We start from the raw sequence: 14,822 nt of genomic DNA on the forward strand, positions 1-14,822 counted from the left end.
TTGTTAACTTATTGTCACAAAATATTTTTAGTGTTTTTCTATGTCAACCACTATTCACAGCCCAATAATAAAATTTCGCAACCATATTCCATGATTTGACGCCTCATAACATGCTATAAATTTTGCAGCCATGGTAGAAGAAGCCATAAGTGTTTGTTTAGCACTTTTCCAAGACACAGCTCCTCTAGCCAACTTGAAGATATAGCTTGAAGTGGATCGTAAAGTGTCTTGGCATCCAGCATAGTCAAAATCAGATACCCAATGATCTCCAAAACTTCTGATCTTCGATAAGTGAGCATATAATCTTTTGTTCTCTGTAAATACCTCATAACCTGTTTGGCTGCTTTCCAATGATCCATCCCAACATTGCTCAAATATCTGCCTAACACTCCAACTATGAACGCAATATCTGGATGCATGCAATTTGAGCATACATTAGGTTTTCAACAGCCGATGCATAGGAAACCTTCTACATCTCCTTATTCTCAAATATGGTATTGGGGCATTGACCTGAATAAAATTTATCACCTTTAACAACAGGGGTATCTCTTAGTGCACAATCTTTCATTCCAAATCTACTCAAAAAAATTTCGATGTAGTTCTTTTGTGATAATCTCAAAATACCTTAAGAGCGATCTCGTAGTATTTCAATTCCTAATACAAAAGAAGCATCACCAAGCTGCTTCATTTCAAAATCCCTTTTGAGAAACCTCTTAGTGTCATGCAATAAGTCTATATCATTACTTACTATGAGTATGGCATCAACATATAACACTAGGAAAATAAATTTACTCCCACTGAACTTGTAATATACACAATCTCCCACTATATTCACCTCAAAATCAAAAGATGTAATTACTTCATGAAATTTGTGATACCATTAACGAGAGGCTTGTTTGAGACCATAGATGAATTTCTTCAATTTGCGCACCATAGACTTCGAATTATTAGTTGCAAAATTTTCTGGTTGTACCATATAAATTGTCTCATCAATGTTTCCATTAAGAAACACAGTTTTCACATCCATTTGATGTAGCTCTAAATTAAAGTGAGTTATCGATGCCATGATTACTCTGAAAGAGTCTTTCGATGAAACTGGAGAGAAGTTCTCTTTGTAATAAATGCCTTCCTTTTGAGTAAAACCTTTTGCGACAAGTCGAGCTTTATATCTTTCGATTTTTCCTTGTGAATTCTTTTTAGTTTTAAATATTCATTTACAACCTATAGGTTTCACTCTTGATGGCAATTCGACAAGTTCTCAAATGGATTTTATTTCTTCTTCCATAGCATTTATCCACTTTTGAGAGTTAGAACTTTGTAGAGCTTGTTGGAAGTTGATTGAATCATCTTCCATTATGCCAATGTCATCTTGATGTTCTTGAAGAAACAAAATATAATCATATGAAATTGCACTTCTCTTCTCTCTAGTGAATCTCCTTAATGGCACTTCTTGAGATTGTTGACTTTGCACTTCTGGGACTTCGTTCTTGTCTTGTTCTATAATTGGTTCCATAGTGAAGTCAGGAATTGAAGTCTAAACATCATCTATGGCCACATTAGGAAGAGAAACTAATTCCTCTTCAAAGACAACTTTCTTTATGTTATCTTCCCCTTCAAACTCAACATCCTCAAGGAATTTGGCATTTTTAGTCTCAAAAAATGATTTCGAAGTGGGATCATAAGACTTGAAACTCCGAGAATGCTCAGAATAGCCAACAAAATAGCAGCTAATAGTTCTTGGGTCCAATTTTCTTTCTTTAGGCCTGTAAGGCCTAGTGCAAACCCGATATTTTCTTGGTTTAATTTCTTTAAATGTGGAAAAAAATGGAAATTAAGTGATATATATTTATATATTAAATAGTTTTATTAAATAAATTAAAGAAAAGAAAAAAAAGAAAGGATAAAAAGAAGAAAAAGAGAAGAAAATTTCATTTTTTCTTTTCTTCTTCTTCTTCTCTTCCCTTCACCGCCAAGCATTTTGAAGACAAATTCTCATCCAACTTCCATTTTTTTTTCTTCTTCAATTTGTAGAGAACATATAAGAGAGATTTTGGAAGAAGAAGAGGAATTTTACTAGAATTTTGAGGTTGAAGAAGAGAAAGAGAACTCAAGCAAAGTGTATCCATGGCTGAATTTTAGATCATTCTGCACATCACTGGTTTTTAATTCAGTTTGAACTCTTCAAAAGGAATTAAGAGGTTAGGTTTACATTTACTGAAAGTTAACTCATTTGAAAAGAAATTTTATGAAGAAAGTTGGAGCAAATTCGGATATTCATTGGGTGCTTTTTGATGAAGAAAACAGGGCAGTTGGTTTTCACTCAAAATGAGGAGGTCTCTGGTTTTTCTTGTATTTCAGAGTGTACCTGGGGAGTTAGAATCTCTTTTGGTATGGTTGGAAAGCTTATTCAATTTACTATAACTTTCATGAAGAAATTGTGAACCAAAAATGACTAAAAATCAGCTAAATTGTAGGAACAAGTTAAAGAGGTCGTGTGCGCGCGATTCTGGAAGTGGTTCTGTTTTGAGGGTTATCTGAGTTTATGCACGGGGAATCAGATTTACATGTCTTCAGGTAAGTTTTAGAGGATCTCAAAATGAAGATTTTTATATAAAGAACACTCATTTTGGTTAAGTATTGAGAAAGTTATAGTCATTTGAAGTTTATGTTAGAAATCTGGAAATTTCAGAGAGTTGTTGAAATAGGATTTTATTTCTTAAGCTTTGTTTTCGTGAGCGTCATCTTTGGTGCGACATGTTATATATTATCTTTAGGAAACCAGAATGTTTAGAGTTTTAATACTCAGTTGGATTGTTGGCAGGCCGAGAAGAATTAAACCGAGCTTATAGACCAAGGATCTAGCCCAAGACGGTAAGTGACAAAACCAACTTTGAAATATAATCCATAACTGTTATTATGATTGAATGCGATAAATGTTTACTTACGAGGCTATGAAAGGTATTTGATTTCATGACTATTTTCAAGTATACATTTGGAGACTAGATTTCTTAAAGAAATTTATGCTAGCACGTAGATATTAAATATTTGGAAAGTATTTAAACCACAATGTTTTAAGCAAAGCATGAATTAGTAAGAAGTTTTGTTTTAAGAACTACAGTTTTCCACGAAAGAGCTGAATAAAGTTCGAGCTTTGTGTAAAATTTATAAGCAGGCATGTATTAATAGTTATAGATGATTTATGAAATTTTCATTAACTACATGACTGAGATCTTGAGCTTGAGGCTAGAGATTACCGTGTGCACACTGGTTAGATTCCGTTGTTGACGTTGAGTGTACTCCGTAACAACAATGTTGTCGTGAGTACTGGGTGGGCCCCACTATGACAAAGACGATGGGAGTGCTGGGCAGGCCCCACTACATCGTAGAGCTTGTAAACGTTGTTGTACTGGGTGTATCCTACACAACGTAGATTTGTCATGTTAGTTAAAATGCTTCGATATACTTGATATGCCTTGCTAGATTTCAATGACGAACATGCTGAGTATTTGAGGAAGCTATTCTTACTACTACATGTTTACATTTACGACTTGTATAAACAGATTTATATGTGTAAAGTTTTCACGTGCTCTTATCTTTAAATTCATAGTTTTAAACTGAGTCACTGACTGAGCTTCATAGCTCACCCTTTCTAAAATGTTTTACCCATTTTCCAGATAGAGATCGAGTTCCCGGTGCTTGATAGACTGCCCTAGTCTGCTGAAGCTCCGTTATCGATTGCCAGTACGTATTTTGAGTTGGGCATAGAGTCTGTTGTGTTATGATGTATATACACCCTTGTATGTTATAGATGCTCCACAGTTTGTATAAGCTTTAGGAGCTGTAGTTGTGTAAATTTTGTTGGTTATATTTTGATTAAGGTGTCTTTAGGTTTACTCGTGAAATCGGTAAATTTTAAGGTACACTTCATGTATGTGTTTGACTAGCCTAGGATCCGCTATGTTTTGTTGCATGTATAATAGTTTATATACTAGATTGGCAAGTTCATCACATGAAATTTTTAAGCAGAGTCGACAGGTACAGGTACAGAAAAGCGTTGTTCGTCCGCTTCACGCCATCTTTCGGTCTAAGGTAGCAAGTAGTCCAGGAGGGGGTGTGACAACTTGGTATCAGAGCAGTTTGCTCCATGGGAATTAAGGTAGAGCGGTTAGCTCTAAGAAGAAACTGGAAAGTAAATAATTGAAAGTCAAGTTAAAGGGAACTAGTGGAGTATGGTCTAGGTAAGGGTAGAAGTGAGTCCAATTATTATTAATATGTGAGTAGACATTTAGTATCATGCATTTGAGTTAAGTATTTATAGTATGTTTAATGTGTTAACATATTATAGGAGTCATGCCACTACATACTGGCAGACGACGCCGGCAGAATCAAGACAGGATGCAAGGTCTTACCCAAGGTCCATCTGTAGGGGAATCTAGTACCCTAAGAGTTCGAGGTGGGGCAGAAAATGAGCAGTTTGCGAGAACTACACAGGAAATAGGAAGGCCAGATAGAGCAGAGCCTAGTGATCCAGAAAAGGCATACGGAATTGAACGGCTGAAGAAGTTAGGGGCTACAGTATTTGAGGGTTCCACAGATCCAGCTGATGCAGAGAACTGGTTGAATATGCTTGAGAAGTGTTTTGATGTGATGAATTGTCCTGAGGAGCGAAAGATTAGATTGGCCACATTTTTGTTGCAAAAAGAGGCTGAAGGATGGTGTTAATATATATTAGCAAGGCGCAGTGATGCACGTGCTTTAGACTGGCAGACTTTTAGAGGCATATTCGAAGATAAGTATTATCCCAGCACATATTGCGAAGCCAAGAGGGATGAATTTTTGGGGTTGAAACAAGGATCACTTTCAGTGGCTGAGTATGAGAGGAAGTATACCGAGCTTTCACGGTATGCTGACGTTATTGTGGCTTCTGAGAGTGATAGGTTATGAAGGTTTGAAAGAGGGTTACGTTTTGAAATACGTACCCCAGTTACAACCATTGCTAAGTGGACAAATTTCTCTCAGTTAGTAGAGACTGCCCATCGTATGGAGCAGAGTATAACAGAAGAGAAATCAGCAGTGGAGCTTAGTCGTGGGACTTCAACAACTAGTGGATTTAATGGCTGTGAGCAGCGGAGGTTCACGCCTGGGATAAATATTTTAAGCCGTCAAGATTTTAAGAATCGCTCTGGAGGCCAATCATCGAGGAACGTGAGTTATGGTAGTGTTTTTCAGAGACAAAGCCAGAGAATACCTAGTCAACCCATTAGATCAACAGTAAGATCGCAACCAGGCCAGGAGTCCGTTGCTAGTATCGTCAGGCGAACACCATGCACGAATTGTGGCAAGAACCATCGGAGCTGTAGTTTGTATAAGCTTAAGGAGCTGTAGTTGTGTAAATTTTGTTGGTTATATTTGGATTAAGGTGTCTTTAGGTTTACTCGTGAAATCGGTAAATTTTGAGGTACACTTCATGTATGTGTTTGACTAGCCTAGGATCCGCTGTGTTTTGTTGCATGTATAATAGTTTATATACTAGATTGGCAAGTTCATCACATGAAAGTTTTAAGCAGAGTCGACAGATACAGGTACAGAAAAGCGTTGTTCGTCGGCTTCACGCCATCTTTCGGTCTAAGGTAACAGGTAGTCCGGAAGGTAGTGTGACACCTAGTCTCAGCTGGACAACCCCATAGATGAAGATGCCTAATGCTAGGCTTCTTTTCTGTCCACAACTCATCATGGGTTTTAACTATTACTTTATTAGGTACCCTATTGAGGATATATGTTGCAGTCTTTAGTGCCACACCCAAGTGTTCTATTTTACCCTTCCACTACACTGTTCATGTTGGGTTTCCCTGGCATAGTGTACTGTGGGATGATTCCACATTTCTCTAGGTATTTGCAAAGGGTCCTGGACGTTGTTCACCTGATCCATCATATGTACTGTAGTATTCACCACCACGGTCATACTTGACAGCCTTAATTTTCTTTCCAAGTTGAAGTTTAACTTCATCTTTAAAAGACTTGAAAACGTCCAAAGATTGAGACTTCTCATGAATTAAATATAGGTACCCATATCTTGAATAATCGTCTATGAACGTAATAAAGTATTGTTGTCCACTCCAAGAAGCCGTAGGGAATGGTCCACAAATGTCTGTATGTATTCGTTCTAAGATGTCTCAACATCTATTGGCACCTAGTTTTCTTATGTTTGTCTGTTTTTCCTTAATACATTTCACACAAACTTCAAATTTGCATAAATCAAGGGAATCAAGAATTCCATCTAACACAAATCTTCAAATTCTCTGTTTAGAGATGTGACCTAAACGCTTGTGTCATAATATAGCAAAATTCTCATTTAATTTATGCCTTGTACTACATGATTTAGACAACAGGACCTTGTTAGATGGAGCATAAGAATCGAGCCTATATAGGTTATCTATTAAAGAACCGGTACCAATAAGGTTGAAGTGTTGAAAAACACTAACTTTATTATTTCCAAAAGAATAAGAAAAATCAAATTTGACCAAACTGGAAATAGAAACTAAGTTCCGTCTAAATGAGGATACAATAAAGTCTCATTCAAATCCAAAAAACAACAAGTTTTTAAAAGTAATCTAAAATTGCCAATAGCTTCAACTTCAACTGTTTTGCCATCACCCACATAGATGAATCTTTGAGCATCATTTGGCGGTCGGCTCCATAGGTAACCCTGCATGGATATACTTATGTGACACTACTAGAAAAATGGGTTTTAATGACACTACTAATCAAAACATTGTGTTGTTAAAAAAAAAAGGTAGCGTGGAGTAAAATGTATCGTTGAAAATATAAAATGTGGAATTTTTAATGACACATTTTTTCATCGTTATTTAATTTTCTTGACAAAAATTTTATGTCATTAATTAACAACATAATTTTTGCGTCATTAAAATATTTTTCTTAAAAAAATAATTATTCCTTTTTCGTCAGCAACACTTTCCTTCCTCTTGCAAACACGCTGGCAAAAACTCTTCAAACGCTTCGGCTGTCGCAGTCTCCCTCTGGCAAACGCTCTCCAATTCATGAAAGCACGACTTTCCCTCTCTCTCGCAAATGCTCTAGCCGCCATAGAACTCGACTTTCCCTCTCTCTTGAAAATGCTCCTGGAGTCGCTTGAAGGAGCTCACCAAACGCTCGCAAAAACCCTCGCGTCCACCGTGATATGCGTTCGCCGTCGAAATCAACCTCTAGCCGCTGTCATCTCTTCCTCTTCCCTATTCATCTCCGTTTTCCGTCTCAAGTCGTCTGGTGCTTCTCCTCCCTCATCCGTTCGGTATAAAATCTAGAAAATATCCATGTGAATCCACAGAATGCAAAGGTACAAAAACAACTAAATGAGAATCTATTCCTTTTCTCATCCTTTTCAGTTGGGAGAAGCTCTCGTTTTGTGAGTTATTTTGTTCCTGTGTAATTATTAGATGGAGTTTTTGTTTCTTTAAGGAATTGGAAATTTTTTATAGGTAGGTGTAGGAAGAAATCGACCAAATACATCTGGAAGTGCCTTCCAATCATACTAGAATCTACCCACCAAGTATCTGTAGGTACAGAAGCTAAATTAACTTCATAACAAACAAAAGTAATAAGTTTACCCTTCTTTACACGCCCTTTGGCGAACTTGGGACAATCTTTCTTGAGATGACCTTTCGTTTTTAGAAGAAACAAGGATTCTTCATACCTTATTTCTTATTCTACTGAGATATCCCTTCTACAGCATCAGTAGGTTTCATTTTCTTCTTACCATGAAAGTTAGTTGCCAAGTGAGTACTTTTTGTCTTTTCTCTCTTAATCTTATCTCCTTCTTGCACACATTGTGAGATAAACTCATTAATACTCCATTTATCCTTCTGAGTATTATAACTTATTTTAAACTGAGTGAATTGTGTAGGAAGAGAGATAAGTACCAAATGCACGAGTAAATTTTCATTTATCTCAATATCAAGTGCCTTTAGTTTACTAGCGAGATTAGACATTTCCATAATGTACCCCTAATGTTTCCATTGTCCTTATACCTCATGGAAGTTAAAGTAGTAAAAAGACTACTTGCTTCCCCTTTTTCATTTTTAGTAAAATGTTTTTCAATTTCAACAAGAAACTTTTTGGCATTTTCACTTTCAGTGATAGAACCTCGAAAACTTTGACTATTTCCACTTCTCAATATTAGTCATATTCGGCTGTTCCTTAGTAGAAGTAGGTTTATTGGTCCTTAATGCAAGGTCTAAATCCATACACCCAAGAGGTATCTCCAGGTTTTCCTTCCAGATCTTAAAATTCAATCCATTCAGCTTATGGATTGAAGTCAGATTACCAGATATTTGAGTAAGACCAACTGAACAAAGAACAAGCAAATAAATTATATGCTCACAATTAATAGATGTCATAAAAAAATATGACAAAATAATTTAACATATATGGTAGGCTCCTTTTACAAGATACCTAACACAATATTGATGTTCAACCTTTGGGTAAAGACATCAACTGTAAACGGTACTCTTAACGTAGTAATCAAAGTATTGACGGTAAACTCTGCCAAAAAATTAGACTTTCTTTGGACTAACTATTTTTCACATGAGCAATCCTTATAACTGTCACCTACTCATTACCACACACATATTTATAACTCAACCAAATAATTATCTTCCTTTGGGTCGATAATTATTGGCATAAATCAATGAATTTGCACATCTTATATTTTTGAATTAAACTAATCTAGATAACAGAGGCTACTTTGGCAACATGTTATTTTGATCAATTCAATCTAAAATATAAGACACAATAATAATAACTTTATTATTGCAAAAAATAATGGAGGAAGAACACTAAATAATCTTTACTTAAGTTCACCCATTGATTGGGTACATTAAAATACAATTAAAGCAACATAAACATGTGAATATCCCCAAAAAAAATTATCATTCAAGTTTAATCCACATGATGATCAATTAATCTTGAATCTATTAATCTTGAATTAACAACATGATCAATTAAACTTGTATTCACAAACATTATTATAATTAATCAAATCTTGAATCTACAACATGATCAATTAAACTTAAATTCACAACATGATTAATTAATCAAATCTTTCAATCTAGAATAAATAAACTTAAAAAATCCAATATGATTAATCAAAGCTTGAAGCTAGAATGATTAAACTTAAAACCGCGATATGATTAATCAAATCTTTAAAAGCACAATATGATTAATCAAATCTTGAAACTACAACATGATCATAACATGATTAATCAAATCTTGAATCAATATCTTAAAACCACAATATGATTAATCAAATCTTGAATCAAGATCAATTAAACTTAAAACCACAATATGTTTAATCAAATCTTGAATCAAGATCAATTAAACTTAAAACCACAATATGTTTAATCAAATCTTGAATCAAGAACCCAATAGAAAACAAACAAATTTCAACAATTTAACATGAAATTCATGCTCTAATGCCACTTATAATTAGAATAAATACTTTAAATCTATATAATAGATTAACCCAAGTTCATTCATATTAAATTGTCAAGAATAAGTTACATACTAGAATCCATCTCCTTGATGTGATGATGACTATAAACTGATGCTGTAAAATGGCCATTGTCTTCCTCAACCAAAACCCTTAATGCCCTTAGTGAGATCTTTCTCTTGATATGATAAAAGAAAGAATGAGGGCTTATTGTTTTGGTATATAGGGGACTATAGCCCTGGGGTTCTTTATATACTAGTTTAATTAGGATCCCCATTAAATCCTAATCAATCTAGGAATAGGCTTCTACTCATTTAGTCCATACTCAATTAGGAATCCTGGTACTTATAATTAAATAGATCACATAATAGGCCCAATTAAATAAAATAACCCAATGCGATAAATTATTAACTTATATGGGTAGCCCACACTTTATACGCATTATTTAAATACATCTAACATGGACTAGTTTGGATGAGTATGTGGTGAGACACACTCAATGTTATTTTGAGCCTGAAGAATATATATAGATCGAGAGAAGTGAAAATTTTCTCTCTTTCCAGGTTTGGCTGACCCATATTTTAAGGTTAAGGAAGATGCTGAGGAATTTTCCATAGAAATTTATAAAACTTGTCCACTTGGCTTTTAGGTTGAAAAAGATCATTGCAAAAAGTGCTTTCATGCCACGATCTAGGTTAGAGCGGAAAACCTAGGGCGTGGTGTGACATATGCTTTCTATGTTTAAAATACTTGAGATAGTCAAATATATGGATTAAATCTCTTTTATTGAAGAAAATATTCATTAAGGGAAGTAAAGAAGTCAAACGATGCAAAATCAACCCAAAATCGAGTAAAAAAGCACAAAAGGGCAATATATTTAAAAATTTAAAAAGGTGCCTTAAGCATCGAACAAGAGAGTATCTACGCTCATCATGGCACTAAAGACCCCTGAGCTATATGACTTGAAGAGTGTCGTTGTGCATGTGAGGTCCAGATCCAATAGAAGAGTCCTGTTGAAGAAGAACTTGATAAAAAAAATTATTTTGGCTAAGTTTGAGGCATTTTGAAGAAGGTTGCGTTTTATGGAAAGACAACACATGGTGAAAGTTTGCGATAGTGAAGTAGGCATTCTGTTGAAAATGGAAGTTAGGCGTTCTGTTGAGGTAATGTGAAGAAAAGTTAGAAAAAAGAATTTGAAGTTTATAGTTTGTTTTGAGAAGAAGAAGGCGAGGAAGAAGCTTGGCTTCCCAAGACACTAAGGTTAGCATCTTAAGGGAATGTCTAATTTCAAGTTGAGAGCTGACTACACGTCGAGTTTAGATTGGTTGCATGGCTCGACAAGCAACGAGATGACACGTGTAAGGTAAATTCGAAACTGGCGGGTAAAGAGGGTTTTGGTGGAGTTTGACCAAACAAAAGGATTAGTATAAATAGGACCAAAGGGACCAAAGAAAGAATGGTTATCGTGAGAAGAAATGAGTGGTTGTTATGAGAAGGAGTGATTGTTCTAAGAAGTCGTTCCCGAGTAAGAGCTAAGAGTAAGCTGTGTTTGCCAATGAAACTATAAGAAGAGAAAATGAGCTAGATGCTCCGAAAAGAAGAAAGCCAAGTACTTCGTGATTGACTTTCGTAAACTAAGTGTTCTTGTGTAATTGACTTTGGTAAAAGCAAAGATCAACTTTGTGAATGATTTTCGTAAAGAAATGTATTTGAAAGCATTCCTTTTAAGTTTGTGGTTATGCATACCGCGTCATATATATCTATGTAATTTTCTGTTGCTGTTGATGTTGTTGTTTGAAAAAGACAAAGCTATTGATTTCTATGTGATGATTGTGGTGCTTCTATGCGAGTAAACCATTAGTCTTATTTCTATCAAGTGAATAGCTGTTATGTGGTGTGCATGGACGTTGTGGCTAGAGTGAACTTATAATAAGCAATATGAGTTGTATTTGCGATATGAAAATGATTTATATGGTTGTATTGTATTCCCCGAAAAAGTATTTTTAAAAGCTTAACTCACAAATATTTGACTTATATGTTAAGTTTCCCCTTCCCTAGGTGCTAAAAATGTTGAGGCCAAGTAAGAAGGGTAAGATGAGTTGTTTCGCGTGGAAGCTAAGCGAGCAAGTGGTGTTTCCTTTATATTTTCTTGTAGTAAGGAAGAGATTATACTCCTAAACACCTTGAACATCGAGGGCTGCATTAGAATTATGTGAAGGACAATAAGGTAGACATTCTAGATTTAGGATTTACCTTTGTACTAAGAAAAAGAAGACCCGTAAATGTAAATCATTGGTATAAGTAATAAAGATGTAAAAACAAAGACCGAATGAATATGAGTTCCTATTTATTTATTTTCGCTGCATCATTATGTACTTATGGTTAAAGATCATTGGTCTAAGTAATATGATTTACTTATATTCATTCCATCTTTGTTTTTGCTCCGGAGTATTCAGACCTTCAAACTGGTCTCGCATCCCGATTCCACTCCACTTCTTCCTGGGGAGGATGGACCCTCGTCTGTCCCTGCACACTTTTGACCTTCAAATTGGAGTCGGGCATATTATGAATCGGTAATATGAACTGATTCTAGCTGACTGATGGATCTTCTTGTGGCATGAAGTGACTTTTGGACCGGAGCATAACAGTATAAGATTTGGGCACCACTGCAGTACAAAAACTCTAATCAGAGGTTCACTATATCAAAGCGTAGCCACACTAAGCCAAAACCAACCTAAACACCACAGCACTGTCAAGAATTGCAGTTGTGCTCTAATCTCTGATGGCAAAATTCAGCGCGTGCCTTCGGATGCGTCTAACTGGTTTGTGAATATAAATTAAAAGGTCATTTTTCCAAAATTATGTCATAATTGCATCACATTTCCCAATAACACTCCCCACTTTATAATTTTCTCACAAGTTATACCCAATAAAATTCTCTAAAATCTAAAGATTATTTTAATGTTCAACAAATTTTTTGAAGCTTGAACAAGAATGATGAAGAATTAAAGGTAGTTTTTGTTGGGCATATGAATTTAGATGTATTTTCTTGAGAGTTCTGCTTTGAATGATAAATCTTTAAAATCTTCTTTGATTTCTTGTTTAACTGATTTGATCAATCATTGAACTTAATTGCATTCTTGTTTTAATTTTATTGGCTAAGCATTATCTCTGAATTGTTTTAAAAAACCTAATGAATCTTGATTGGGTTTTAAAGCATTTCTCTTTCAATATCTTCTTGCATGCAGTAGTTGAGTTCAAACAAACACCAATTTCTTGACAAGGGCTTTCCTTGCTCGAAATTTTCACGACATTGATCTCTAAGAAAGCATTATTACAACCGCTGAAATAAATATGTATTGAAAGAATTTAGTATAAATATAAAGTGATTCTTGTTTATGAATCTAGGAAAATTAGTCCCTATTTGTCTAATTAGTTTTGGTTTGCAATGGTTCGAATTTTTTAGATTTCATTCTATCATATAATCTAATTTCCTATTTTTCAATCCTTTCCATTTGAGAGAGAACACCTTTGTTCTTTGTGTCTTCAAATGTCATTTCAAAAATCAAAAACAATTTCTTCACAATTTATTTTCTTGCCATTTTTAGATTCATAAACCCCTCTCCCAATTCTATGTCGGGATTCTTGATTCTTTGAAAAATAATACCTTAACTTGATTCTCTTGAGCTCGACCCCCGAACTTAACGCTATACTATATGTCTTTATAGTTCATAGTTCCAAGTTTTTGGTGTAATAAATAAACCTTGTTTCGAGAGAATTGGTTAATAACAACGAATCAATCCACTCAACGAAGTGTGTTTGTGTTTCAAAATTTGTTTAAATTAAATTAAGTTCAATTTCACTTAACTTTCGGTTCGATTTGTGTGGTTTGAATGGAAACCACTCAGGAAAAGAATGCAAAATATGTTAGGGGAGAACAATTAACAATCTTTTCCAGGTTTCATTTGCTTATTGTACTAAAATAATGAATTGGGATATATATATGTATTAAGAACAATGCCAAAACAAATTGAAAATGCAAAAAATAGAAGATTTTTTTAACATAATTAAATAGAATATATTCGTTGTACTCGTGAATTAAATTAACCATCACAAGCCATCATTTCATTATTTATTTGGTAGATAAGAGAACACAGTGTAAATGAATTTGTTTTTTTTTCTTTTTTAGTCCACAAATACCGAATGACATTATTGCGAATCTTCCTCATTATCCTTCACAATCAAAACTCGAGGGATACTTCCATGTAAGGAAGAAAAACAATTAATTCTCGTACATTTGTGAATGCATGCATTGTGTAGTATTTAAACCTCCTTAATCTCGAGTTGTTAGCAATATAATTCACTCAACAAAGTCACAGTTGCATTTGCCCCATAAAACATGACAAAGCTTTATTCTTCTTGGATCCTCACCATTGTTCTTACAATTGCAGGTTCTCTTCTACTTACGAATTATGTATAATGATTGCCAACATCCATACGATGTACATTTTTTAAATGAAAAATACCATATTTATTATAGTGACTAAATATATTTCACATACATTGTGGTGCAGTTGCAATGATTCTTGTACCTCAAGGAGCCTTAGCTGTTCGACGATGTCAAGACAAATTGTACGATACCGGATGCACACTGGCTGATTGTGGGCAAAAATGTTGGGAGAAGCACCATGATGCCTCACATCAATGCATACCAACTGATCCTGGCCAAACTATCTATGCTTGTTATTGTTTCTATAATTGTGGTCAAAATTGATTTTGAGATGTATCTCTCGTTTAGTCTATACATTGGACACAGTCTAAGTAATAATTTGAAATAAAATTCGTCCATTCACAGTTGGTTGCTCAAAAAAGGTGATGACCAACTGATTTTTTGAAAGTTAATTATTTATGTTATAAGTATACTAAACGTACTTGACCTACAAATACACAAGGAAAACAAAATTTTTATAATTTCTATAATACATCTACCATCCACAAACACACATGTGTTCCACATACTTCTTCATCTTTACGTAATTACGATGTCTACGTTAGATATAAAAACACCAAGTTTAATTATTTTAACTATATACTCTCTACTGCTTTATCAAAATCTTTAATAAATAATTAGAATTAAAACTTCTAAAAAATTGTAATTAGAAAGAATATTATGTGCATAGGATGTGGCCTTTTTCCTTTTTCTTTCTTTCTTTATTTTTTTTTTTTTTTTGAAAGGCAATTTATATATACAACAAAAATGGGTACCCACAAGCCTGGGCCAAGGAACAAGATCAAATCAAAGCTCAACATAGATAGG

General features: G+C 34.5%; 1 long non-coding RNA gene across 4 annotated transcripts; it reads left to right on the forward strand.

Annotated features, from left to right (window-relative positions):
• Positions 1–1,974: 1,974 nt before the first annotated feature.
• On the forward strand, positions 1,975–6,206 carry LOC127144369 (uncharacterized). 4 transcript variants are annotated; one of them, XR_007816030.1, is made up of 6 exons: positions 1,975–2,198; positions 2,305–2,388; positions 2,475–2,574; positions 2,822–2,871; positions 3,675–4,238; positions 4,346–6,206. It is a non-coding gene; the product is annotated as an uncharacterized LOC127144369 (long non-coding RNA). The 4 variants fall into 4 exon arrangements; XR_007816032.1 differs by having other exon boundaries at positions 3,675–3,741; positions 4,346–6,204; XR_007816033.1 differs by lacking the exons at positions 3,675–4,238; positions 4,346–6,206 and having other exon boundaries at positions 2,464–2,574; positions 2,822–3,659.
• The last annotated feature ends 8,616 nt before the right edge of the window (positions 6,207–14,822 follow it).

This window comes from Cucumis melo, chromosome 12 (assembly GCF_025177605.1).
Source record: "Cucumis melo cultivar AY chromosome 12, USDA_Cmelo_AY_1.0, whole genome shotgun sequence".
Taxonomy (NCBI): domain Eukaryota; kingdom Viridiplantae; phylum Streptophyta; class Magnoliopsida; order Cucurbitales; family Cucurbitaceae; genus Cucumis; species Cucumis melo.